Raw genomic sequence first — 11,535 nt, forward strand, 5'->3', positions numbered from 1 at the left:
ATCTTTGACAGGTCAACCCCTGCCCGAAGAGGGGCGGACTTCGCCGCCACACAGGAAAATTCACCGCAGTGCACAAAACTTGCCCAAGCAACCACGGACGTCCGTCGGACGTCTGAAATACAGCCGAACATCCAATGCCCAGCTTGGACGGCCACTGTACGTCCATGTTTGGATGTACAGTTTCGGACGTACAGCGGACATCCAGACACGAATGTGCAATTCCGAATTACATCCGCCAATGCACGTACAAAGTTACTACGAAGCATCAAATACCGGCTTAAATTGAATATAAAAGCAAAAACGAAAAAGCTACTTTGCTTTTCAATTAAAAAGATTTTGTACGTCAACACCCTGACTTGTAAATTGCAAGTTTCATCTGCATATTTCTAAAATTAAGGCTAATTGTTAGATGCGAAGCAGCTTATAGTCGAGCCTGTTCCCTCCGCCGTTGTGTGGGCGCCGTTGTGCAGCGTCCACACCCCCGCATGCCTAGAGTGCCTCGATGCGCGCGCCCCCGGAGCGCGCAAGCATCAAGGCACCCACGCATGCCTGGCCAGGGACCGCTGATGATGATTGTGGCAGGATGCCCCTAGGGATTGGCCAACCAAAGAATCCATCACGAGATAGCTTCGCGTTCAACCACCGTCGTCACCTTCCCGTAGGGGAACCCTGAGTAGTATGCGAGGCATTCCTCCTCTCCTCTCCGGCATTCCTCCTCTCCTCTCCGAAGCTCCTCTTCTCTCCGGGATTGCGCAACGAATGGCAACACCTGCGGCTCCGCGCGCGATAATGCGAAGCAGCTTAGGGTTAGAGACGCGACGGTAGCCGCTGCATACTCCGCTGGGGGCGCCACTGCAGCTCCGCGGTTAGGGTGCCTTGATACTCGCGCGCTCCGCTGCCTTGATGCTCGCGCGCTCCGCTGAGGGTGAGGACAGCCGCGTCGTCTGCTACGGCATCCGCCATTACGCCTCCCGCCGCAGCTGGGTAGCATGCGAAGCGCGCGACCATTTGCGGTGCACGATACGTTCAGGAACAAGCGCACGTTCGCAAGCTTTTCTATTTTGCGAAGCTTAGCCAGCACTTAGTGCTGTTGTTGCCTAAATGCTTATAAAAAAAACGAAGTATGCCTTGTAAGCTAATGGCCTGTGCCTGTGTTAGGCGTCAGTGGTTGACGTAGACTTCGATGTATTAAAAACGAATCTTCTTCCTTAGGCGGGAAACAACAGACGTTCGAGAAGTATAAACCTTTACCTATTTTCTTGGTAAAAACGTTGATCCAAACACGCTACCCATCGTTTAAAGCACTTATATACATGCTGCCAGCAGCCGTACATGTACCTCAGCGTAAAAAATTCAGTATTGTCGAGCTAGCTAGTGTTTACAATGTTTAGAAACAATTTATTAATTTTCCAAAACTGGCATCATTGCATTGCACGCAGAAGAAGCACCCCCTCCCGTCCCCTCCCCCCCCCTTCACCCAAGGAATAAGGTGCCGAGCGGCAGTACTGTGTAAATATGCTGGTAAGATGAAATGTGAACTACTTTATTAGTATTCTTGCGAAAATGATTCAAATATTTAATTTTTTGCGGTATATAAACACCTGTTTTTTCCTTGTTATTATCTGACATTGATACCCATCCCCCGCCTCACCATTTACAGAAGATACTTTACGGGCATACTTGAACACATCACATCCGTACTGTCGCTCTACTTTTACGGAACAAAACCCGAAAATTTCAGTGAACATGTGATTTATTCCTGTACACAAATGCTGCGCCTACAGAAGCGATTTCACTAATAAAATCCTACATGGAGAACTTGCTGAGGACTGTCGCCAACTCGCTGTTATCTTCATGACTGCATTCGGTTTCAGCCTTTCCCAACCACCCCGCAGTTTCATTCATAGTAGTTTGGTTCAAAGTAAGCCTGCAAAGGAAATTACAATTGGAATTCAGCAGACTGGCAAAATAACGATGAATGTACGTCCTTGTCATTTAACCAAAACCTCATTTATGCACGCTGTATGATCCCCGGCAAGAACGAGCTGTGTGTGTGACAGATAGAAGTATTTATTAATTGGAGAGGTTAGCTCCACGGGAAAATTTTAATAATCTGATTTCACGTGCGTTTTCCCGTGAGCGTTTTCAATGAGCGTGACAATGGGCCTTGCCTGCTGTTAGGGTAATGCTTTAAACCTTTGAACTGAAAATTTATGCAAATAAAAACAATCAGCTGACGAAGAATCAGGTTTGTGGGGAGAGGTTTTATAAAGGGCGTTCCTTGCCTGCTGTTAGGGTAATACGTTAAACCTTTGCACTGAAAATGTTTGCTAATAAAGAACAATCAGCTGACGAAAGATAAGGTCGTTGGGGCGATACTTTATAGCAGGCATTAAAGATTTAGTTCTATGAAAAGTTTGTAGCCAAGTCGTGATTTCCTACTAGGGCAGAATTTAATTATCTTGTAAGAATGACACAACACTGCACAATAGGCCTGGGCTTGTTTTTACTTGTCATTTAAAGGAGCCATGAAGAGAAAATGCAAGTTGGTTTTATTCGAAAGATTTCGTGTTTTATAGTGCCCCCCGCGCTTGTCCGGATACAAACGATGCTTTATTCACCGAGAAATTAAACACTTTAAGTTAAAATTTTGATTTTCCCGCTAAATCGTTTGTTTTCGGGGTCTGCAATGACATCACAGGAACCGACCGCTCTGCAGCCTAGAATACCTTCATTCACGCATCCGCCGTACAGGGTAGATACACGTATACGCTGGCGCCGCCATTTTGGGTCGCTCGCTCGCCGCCGAAGCAAGTCATTGTGTCAAAACCGCGCTAAAATTATCGCCGGAACGCGGTTTACTGAAGAAGTTTAAATCATATTGTCTGTTTCGCGTTGCTAGGTCTCGTGGGAAACGAAAAGAACAACGCGTTGAGCACGTTAACCCAATTGCGGCGGCACGGGACCGTGCAAAGGTTGTCTCCACCCTGTACAGCCTGCGTTTCTTTACGTTACCCGAACCTAGATGGCGCCACCATACCGTGGCAAGCGTTTGGTTTGTTTTTGCCCGTATTTAAACCTGGCTTGTTTTTGTTCTGGGAGAAAATATTCGTTCCCTGAAACAGTGCTGGCTCGACAAACAGTGTCGGATTAGGAAACTTTGGGGCCCGGGGCTACTGCGTCCTTGGGGCCGTGATGATGATGACGATGATGATGATGGTGATGATTATGATTCCGCATTAATATGCGAAAATTTTCGAAACCCATGTTATGCTCTCTGATCAGTGATAAATTATACATAATTTTAGGCTTTCCGGAAACTAATCTCTTGACTTTGTCTAGTATTATATAACGGATTTTAACAGGCGTAAAAGTTAGCATGGTTTGATTGCCGGTCCGTCACAGATTCACAATTAATCGAAGCGCTGTGTCGGCCTGCACACGCCGTAGTACAGAAGAGTATTTTCTTAGAAGAAGCATTTTTTATTTAGCCTGTAAAGTTTTAATTTTATTGTAAAGTTCTTCACCTGCATATATGGGAGGGCTCAAAGTCCGCGCAGGCAGCTGTCACTCACAGACATCTGCTTAGCCGTCACGGCTAACGAGCCAAAATCCTGTAGATTACCCGCGCAGACGAAAAAGCACGCGGCGGTTAGAACACGTGCAACCTTCCTATCGCAGCACGATTAGCACAAAAAATGTCGCTTTTTGGGCTGGGGAGCGGTCGGCTTCATGCGTGGGTTTGCGCGTGGCCGTCGAACTTTCAGCGGCGAGAAACTCCTGTTGCGCGTGCAGCTTTGATGGTCTTGCTAGACGGCAAGCCGTTGCACATTAACGGGTCCCCTTTGGGTTGGAGAGCGACAGGTGAGCACGAGAGATGGCATCAGAAAACAGTTTAATAGAGACAAAATGTGCCGCGCAACAATTCCAGCAGTCAGTAGTTCGTTGTCGATCGGTCGGGTCGTTGTTCGGTCGTAACTGGCAGTGGAAACACGCTGAAGCTTCTCGTCTAGATTCGGGGTCTACGACGGAGGCGAGTATGGGACGCGGCAGTCCTCAACACGTCTGCCGCGTCCAGTGTTTTTCCCGCGTTCCTTCGGGGGTTCCTCTCCTCCTGTCACCACGCCCAAGCGCGACCAGAACTGCGGGCCGCCCTTAGGTTTGCGCTGCGCCGTCCGGCGGTTCATTTCAAAGCGAAAAGAGCCCACGGGGACAAGCAGCTTAACATCCCCGAGTCGCAGTGGAGGTCCGTTTTCAAGACGGCATCGAAGGGGCCGCACGCAGGATGCGTTTTTAAGTGGGCACAGCTTTCGTCATCCCGAAAACAGACGTTGTTGTTGCTTTGTTTGGCGTCCACGCCTGAGCTCTTCACATCGGCTAGGCCTGCTGATTCCCCAGCTCGAAGGGAGCCGCTAGGGTCGGGCTGGCCCGGCGGCCTCGGCGTCCACACAGAGTGGCGCCTAGAGAATTAGCTACGAATGGAGTCGTGCGGACGTATAGCTTCCGCAACGCTTTGCTCAGACAGCATGCAGAGGCTACAGTACAGAGGCAAGGGCTGAAGCCGAACGACCCCGCGAGTGGCCTACACAACCTTTGAACATTTAAATAATCATATATACGCTCACCATTCAGCGAGAAATATCGAGTGGATATCAATCACGCTCACGCGATTCAACTAATCCACTAGCTTTATTGAACGGGTCGTCATCGCAATGAACTTCCTTGTCAAGCTCTATACATTGAAATTTCTGGCAGAAATTGTGTATGAGAGGGCAGTGCTTAAGTTGTCAATAATGACATATAACGACCCTCAGGTTTAAACAATTTACAATGTTCTTCAGACATTATTTCATTATTCGCATGCCTGACCCTTTCTTATACCGAAACGTGAGCGCGCCGAAACGTCCGCGTACTTAGATGTCCGTGTACCAAAAAGACTACCGAACCGACCTGTGTCGCGAAAAAGACCAGAGCTGAGCTCGGGGCCTGTTTTATGTGGCTTCTTAGGCCCGGTCAAACTGTGTACCCAAGGCTTTTGTTCAAAGCCGTATTCTCATAAACCTCGGGAAAACAAGAAAGAGGAGTAGGAATAACTAATTTAAATTGAAATGGACTCGAAAGTTGTCAACCATAACGTGAGGGGCCTCCCACTCCTCCACACCTGTCACGAGTTAGTCAGCTCCGGTGTGAAGGTGAGGTTGAAGCTCCTACCTTCAACTTTTAATGCGGGCAGCGAGCACACTCAATAACTTTTTTTATGGCCGAGTGGGGCCCCTGACAGCTGTGGGCCCGGGGCTGCAGCCCCCGTAGCCCCCACCTTAATCCGGCCCTGTCGACAAATGTGGTCACGTAAGACACCGTTGCTTGCGTCAATCGGCCAGTGTCGTCTGAGACAACCCCAAGCCCCGTAGTGCTGTGAAGCTAAACCAAGCATGCTGTGCGCAGTACGAACAGCAGTACGCATCAGTACTTCTATGCTTACATGTGCTTTCGTAACTTCCACTGTTTGTCCCATCATTCTTATTGCTTTGTAAAGAATGTGCCCTAAATTTAAGCCCAAATCGCTCGTTCGGCTAGTTTGTAAGCTCTACCTAATTTGCGTCTGCTTCTGCCAGCCTCCGCCAATCGCAGAGCATTCTCGTGTGACATCATAGGTTCTGTTGCGGGAAATGAGCTGGTGGGTCGCATGGCCATTCCCGTTTTTCCTAATTATGTAGCTTATTTGAGCGAAGTTTACGTTAAAAGTGGTGTCAGTATGATTCTAACGAGGCAATCTTTTGAATGAACCAAACTTGTGTTTTCTCTTCATGGCTCCTTTAAAAAGCACTGCTTCACAAGAACAAAGACGGCGGTAACCGGCCCGGCATCGTAACGCTGAACATTTTTCGCAGTAACAGGGTAACTTTTGTGTCCAAACGTTCTAATTTCGGAAGAGGCATGCAAGTTTCGATGAAGTTGTGGAAAGTGTGCACGAATAAATATAAATTCTGAACCCAGGGTGAAACTTTCCCACGCAACGACACTACTCTGAAACCCTCGGTAGTACTTTAGAATGTATCAGAACACTCGGGGCCCGTTAAGCTGCGCCATATATTGCCCACACGGGTGCTTTTGTATTCAAGAAAATAAAAAAAATAGTGGTATGCTAAATATTTCTGGCAGATGAAATAGCTTCGCGCTCAAAAAATAAATAAATGTTAACTTACGATACAAATAGGCTTTGGTGAAATGCCGCTTGTCGCGCTTGATTTTCGCTGTCCAAAGAAGCCTTCTTTTCGATCCCATGGGCAAGTGCTAGAGTTTTCAGCCATTCCTAGAATAATTTTTGCCCTGCGGCCCGCAGCACAAGGGCATGGGGATGGAAACGATCGCATAAAACATGCGGGGAACGGGCATCGAACGAGCAACAACATGCACACCAAGCGCCAGGGCCCGGCCGGAGGAGTCAAAATGGCGGCCACGCTGCCGCCAAGGCCGCCGAGGCTACTTCTAATACACTGTACCGAGGCCAACGTTACTACAACGTTGGCCGAGGCGGCACCTGCCCTTTCAAAAGCTGACACCACCCTAAGCGGGGGCGCGCGCATCGAGGCACTCTATCCGCGGTATAAATGACGCGCGCGCGCGCGCGATCCGCTCCCCTCATTCTCCTCCCGCAACGCCGCGATCGAACTGACAACTAATGGGAACTTGAGTCGACCCCATGGCTATTTCACATACTACTCAGGGTTCCCCTACGGGAAGATGGTGAAGATGGTGAGTAAAAAATTAAGACAATTTTTTTTACTTTTTTGAAGCAGCTCACCGTCTCCAACGGTTATCTGTTTGGAGAAGGATATATAAGAATGGAGAACCGCTAACTAATCATGTGAAGCAAGTTCACTCTGTTCGTGTATGCCTGTCTGCCCGGTAGTGTGTTGGCCTCATGTACTGCAGTATTCATTGTAGGAACTTCTCGTTATGCGATTCTGGAAATTTTTACTGAACATCCAAAATACATCCGATTTCGGACGTCCGACTGGACGTACGGAAGTGTTAAATCCGGACCGCCCACGGACGCACATGGAACGTACATCGGCACTAAAACGGGACTTCATACGCTACCTAACGATCGCCGGAGGGCGCTGCACTCTCCCCTCCGCTAAGGTCCTGGGCCTTACTACAGTGGCTAGAGCCTTACCCTCCGCGGGTGTGTGCGGGGGCTGCCGCCGCTTTGGCGCGTGCTTTTTTCGCTGCACGCGTGCTGCATTTCTCGCGCAACGATTAAGGTCCGGGTAAAATTTTCTTTCGACTTATGAAAGCATGCACGTACGTGTCCAGCAAGTTCGGTTTCCACGTACAGTAGCTACTGGGTCCATTTTTGCCGGCGCTTGTCTTGTCGTCTGCTACGCGCCTCTCGAACAGGCCGAGTACCCCGGCGGTTTCACGGGATGAAACGTGCTCTTGGGTGGTCGTCGGCGGCCGTCTTTTTGTCGTCCTGGCGACAGCTGTGTAACTTTTCAGAGCGCACTTGTCCCTTGTTTGCTACTCTCTTCGGGTGTAGGAACAAATGGTCCCGGAACAAATGGTCCCGGAACAAATGGCCCCGGAACTTATGGTCCCGGAACTTATGGTCCCTGAACAAATGGTCCCAACTCGAAAGTAGGAACAAATGGTCCCGGAACTTATGGCCCCGGAACAAATGGTCCCGTGCACCTGTTCGGGCAAAATGATTCTATAAAACTCCACATGGGTTCTGTTTAAATTTGTTTTATTTTGCTGGAGTGCAGTTTCTAATTTCTTAGGTTTCTTTATTTTTGTTTTCTTTTTTTTCAGATTTCGTTAAACCGGGTAGCTCAGTTTGGGCGATTAGAACGATTAAACGCGGTATTTCTGCCAACCACGCATTTTTGTGAAAGTGCAGGGCATTCGTTACACGATTGGCCCGTTTTCGGAATTTTTTAGGCCTATTTTATCCGGCCTTTTTATTTTAGTCGTCGCGTTTTTTATACGCTCAAAACGAACATTCTTATTTATTACTTCCCTCTCTCTTTCGGTATTTGATTTTTGTAATACTTTTCTTTTTTCGGTTTTCCACGTTTTGATTATTTGTGAGTCCGGCCGTGTTCCAGGAAGCCGCACGTGTCGCGAGACGCCGCTAGTAAGCGAGGGGGGTGACAGGCACAGTGTCGAGACATGTGGACGTCTGGTCTGATAGCAAGCATCAGCTGAGCCGCTGGTAAAGCCAGGCGGTCGCGACGGTCAGCACTGTTAAGTTCGTGCTTCTCATTTATTTAATGAAAGCCGCCGGTGGCTCATGTATTGGCGTCGCCTCCGCTTTTAGCTGTACGCTCAGTTCCTTTCATGCAGCCGCAAAGACGCGAAATTGGGGGTCGCGGAGTGCATGCTTTGTGCTCCTTCCTCTTTTGTGCGGCAAAAGACTGGGGTGCTGAGCCCTAGTACCTCTCTTGGTATGCGGTCGTTCGGTGACGAGCTGACGGGAAGCGAAAGGGTGCCGTCTCTAGTTTTTGACGATTTGCGAATCCGGCGTCGGTGTTGTTCGTTGATGGTCATTCGCTTCAGGAATTCGCCTCCTGTTGAAGGAGCTCTTCTCGGTAGTCGGGCAGGCGGCGGTGTCTGGGAAGGGATTAGCCACGACTCCGTCATTGTGCCGGCGCGCGCGGCGACAAAGGCAGGGCGGGAAGGCGACGACACTGAGCCGCACGAAGACCGCTTTAAGCGTTCGGCTTTGGCTTTTGAGCAGATGCCGCCCGCGAGCAAAGTATTGCCGGTTTTCGGAGAAAAACGAGTTTCTAAACTGCAAGCTGTAAATTTATTGAGGTGCAAAATCTTGATTAGAGTTGTTTCGCTTGATTCGAACTGCAGATATCGAAGCATTTTAGGTGGTGAGCACAGTAACTCAGCTTAGCCAACCCAATAAAATCTCATCGAGTAAAGTTCCCTTTTGTAATAGCGACAAAACAGCGAGCGCAATGCACCAGTACAGCTCCATGTTGACTGGCGGTCAACAGTACCGTCCCACTCACATTTTTGATACTTTACATAACCTAAATAATACCGTCACTGTAAATAGGCTCAACGCACTGGATGAAGTCAGACTCACTTCTCAAGCATTAACAAAATTTTGTATTCTTGCGAGTATTGCACGTCAGCCATGCTAATTTAAACAGTTGTGTTGCTCCACTTCATAACAAAACTGAATTCACGAAGAAAATTACGGTAGCCCGTTATTGTATTCAAGTTAAACATCGGCCGAGGGCGGCCCAGTACACGCAGATTTTTGATTGACAGGTTCTCCACTGGTTTGCCTGGCACTCGGAATAACAAAAAAATCCGAACAAAGCAAGCCCGGGAGATCGTACACGTGCGACAAAAAAAGTTTGTATACAGCATTGAGCTCAAGCAAATTCAGCATTAGCAAATATACTGTGTACGAACAGATGCAAAATACATTGTGCACAGATACAAGCATAAATATAAATACATTGACCCCCCTCCTTCCCTCATGCAGGCGCTAAGGCGTAGTAGTGGTGGGACCATTTCTTCCTACTTTGAAGTTGGGACCATTTGTTCCGGGACCATTAGTTCCGGGACCATAAGTTCCGGGGCCATTTGTTCCGGGACCATTTGTTCCGGGACCATTTATTCCGCGACCGACTCTCTTCACGTGTTCGCACTTTGAACATTTGGATTTTACGGACTACAGGAACATGGAGGCTTACAAGAAATGGGACATAGACGCGATTGATTCCCGTTAATGTATTATTTCTAACCCTTGAAATGATCAGCTGCCTCATATCATATGAAAGGCACATTAAAGGGGCACATGCTATTAAAGGGGTGCGCTGACAACCCCGTATTTCCATTTTATTTGTCTTTGAAGGAATTTTGAGGGAACCTCCTTCCGAGAGTCATGGTGTAGGCAAAGACGTCCCCGCTATCTTCGCAATGCGGTTTACAGCTCTTTTAATTACTATTAGCAAATGTAGGGAAAATAAAAAAAAACGCACGAACAGCAATCAACTCGCCATATACGGACGTTATCGAACGGCACCACCTGAACAACTCCCAAGTTCATTTATTATAGCGGGAAACAATCATTGGCAGTACGCGTTTTTTAAAGAAAAAGTACCCGGGGACTCAGAATAATTTAGAGCACTAGTTCGAATTTTGAAAGACGGGAAATGTAAACTGAAAGCGGGGAAGTACAAAAAAATTGTGCCACTGTACTTGACCCTTCGAACCGCAGTGATCCATGCTTGCCGTCTTTCCTTTTGGTAAGCTTTTCTAGGGAATCTGTACAATTTCACGGGTGGATTCTTATCATTCGTCTTCTTGCTACTGTTGTGGCAGGTGACCACACAACAATGTATTGTGGGCGACCCTTGGCTTTTAGTTTCACCACCTCAGACATCGCGAAACGACTGCGTTTGGTGAACGGCTTTTCAGCGTTCTCGAATGGAAGCAGACTCCCGCCGGCCCGCTCCGTCGCGTCTGACAAGTGCACTTGCAGCTCGGGGATCACGCTGTCGCACTTCCAGACCCATTTCTGTCCTCCTGCACCACCTAAGGCATCCCCCCCCCCCCCCCCCACCCCCCCCTACTCACGAATGCGAACAAAGCGGCCGCCGGCCGCACGAGCCACTTAATTAACCCAGCACATACAAAAGGCGGCCGGAACTCCCCTGACTCACTCGAAACGAAAAGGACGCCGCTTCGCGATAGAATCAGCGCTGTCCTCACCCGGTCAACTTTAGTTTCGTCTGGACGTCCGCTAGAGCCGGACTGGACGTACGGTGGCCGGCCGACGGACGTCCGGTGGTTGCTTGAGTGTATCACGCGCACACAGGGTATACCAGCGAAGCATTTCTCGCTGAATCATTAAGGAATACTGACACGAAGATTCAAAGCTGAGATAACTGTTAAAGCTTCCCTTGTATATGGAGATATCTCCCAGGAAGTAGCAACAGTAACTGTTCAGTATAATTATACTGAACAGCTACTTTAATTTAAAGTATGTTTTAATTTAATTTAATTCAATTAAATTTAATTTAAAGTATGATTTAAAGTATGTTAACATACTTTAAATCAATTTTCAATCACTCAATCAAGGGCTCCCCTGACGTTGCCAAGGCGCTGGCTGCTGTTAGCGCGCGCTGCTTCGCCTTGCGTACATGTACGTTTCCTTTAATGGTATATATGTCTCAATAGAGGCCACGCTGAGACCGATGTGCACATGTAAGCCTCATTGAGAGAGTGAGGCTAACGAAAAGATCCTCCAAGCAAAATGCAGTCCATTCTCCTTAACTTAGGCCATAGGTAGGGTGACCTTATTCCTGAATGTAGAAAACAGGACACAACAGCGGAGGGGGGAGGGGGTATAAAAGACCAAAGGTTGAGATTAAGATAACGGTTGAGATCGGGTGTATTTCGCCGACTATTTATTTTTTAAAGCAGGACTTTATGATGCAAGACTCGGTTGTAAAATTCTTTGCACTTGTACCAAAAGTTCAGCCGCATTACAGAATTTTGATG

At 48.1% G+C, this 11,535-nt stretch overlaps 1 long non-coding RNA gene across 1 annotated transcript; it reads right to left on the reverse strand.

Moving 5' to 3' along the window:
* Positions 1-1,735: 1,735 nt before the first annotated feature.
* On the reverse strand, positions 1,736-10,992 carry LOC144170836 (uncharacterized). Its single transcript, XR_013322687.1, has 2 exons — positions 10,744-10,992; positions 1,736-1,927 (listed from the first exon to the last, which is right to left on the reverse strand). It is a non-coding gene; the product is annotated as an uncharacterized LOC144170836 (long non-coding RNA).
* Between the last annotated feature and the right edge of the window lie 543 nt (positions 10,993-11,535).

This window comes from Haemaphysalis longicornis, unplaced genomic scaffold (genome assembly GCF_048455015.1).
Source record: "Haemaphysalis longicornis isolate Haplotype H1 unplaced genomic scaffold, Haemaphysalis longicornis Haplotype H1 scaffold_1, whole genome shotgun sequence".
NCBI lineage: Eukaryota > Metazoa > Arthropoda > Arachnida > Ixodida > Ixodidae > Haemaphysalis > Haemaphysalis longicornis.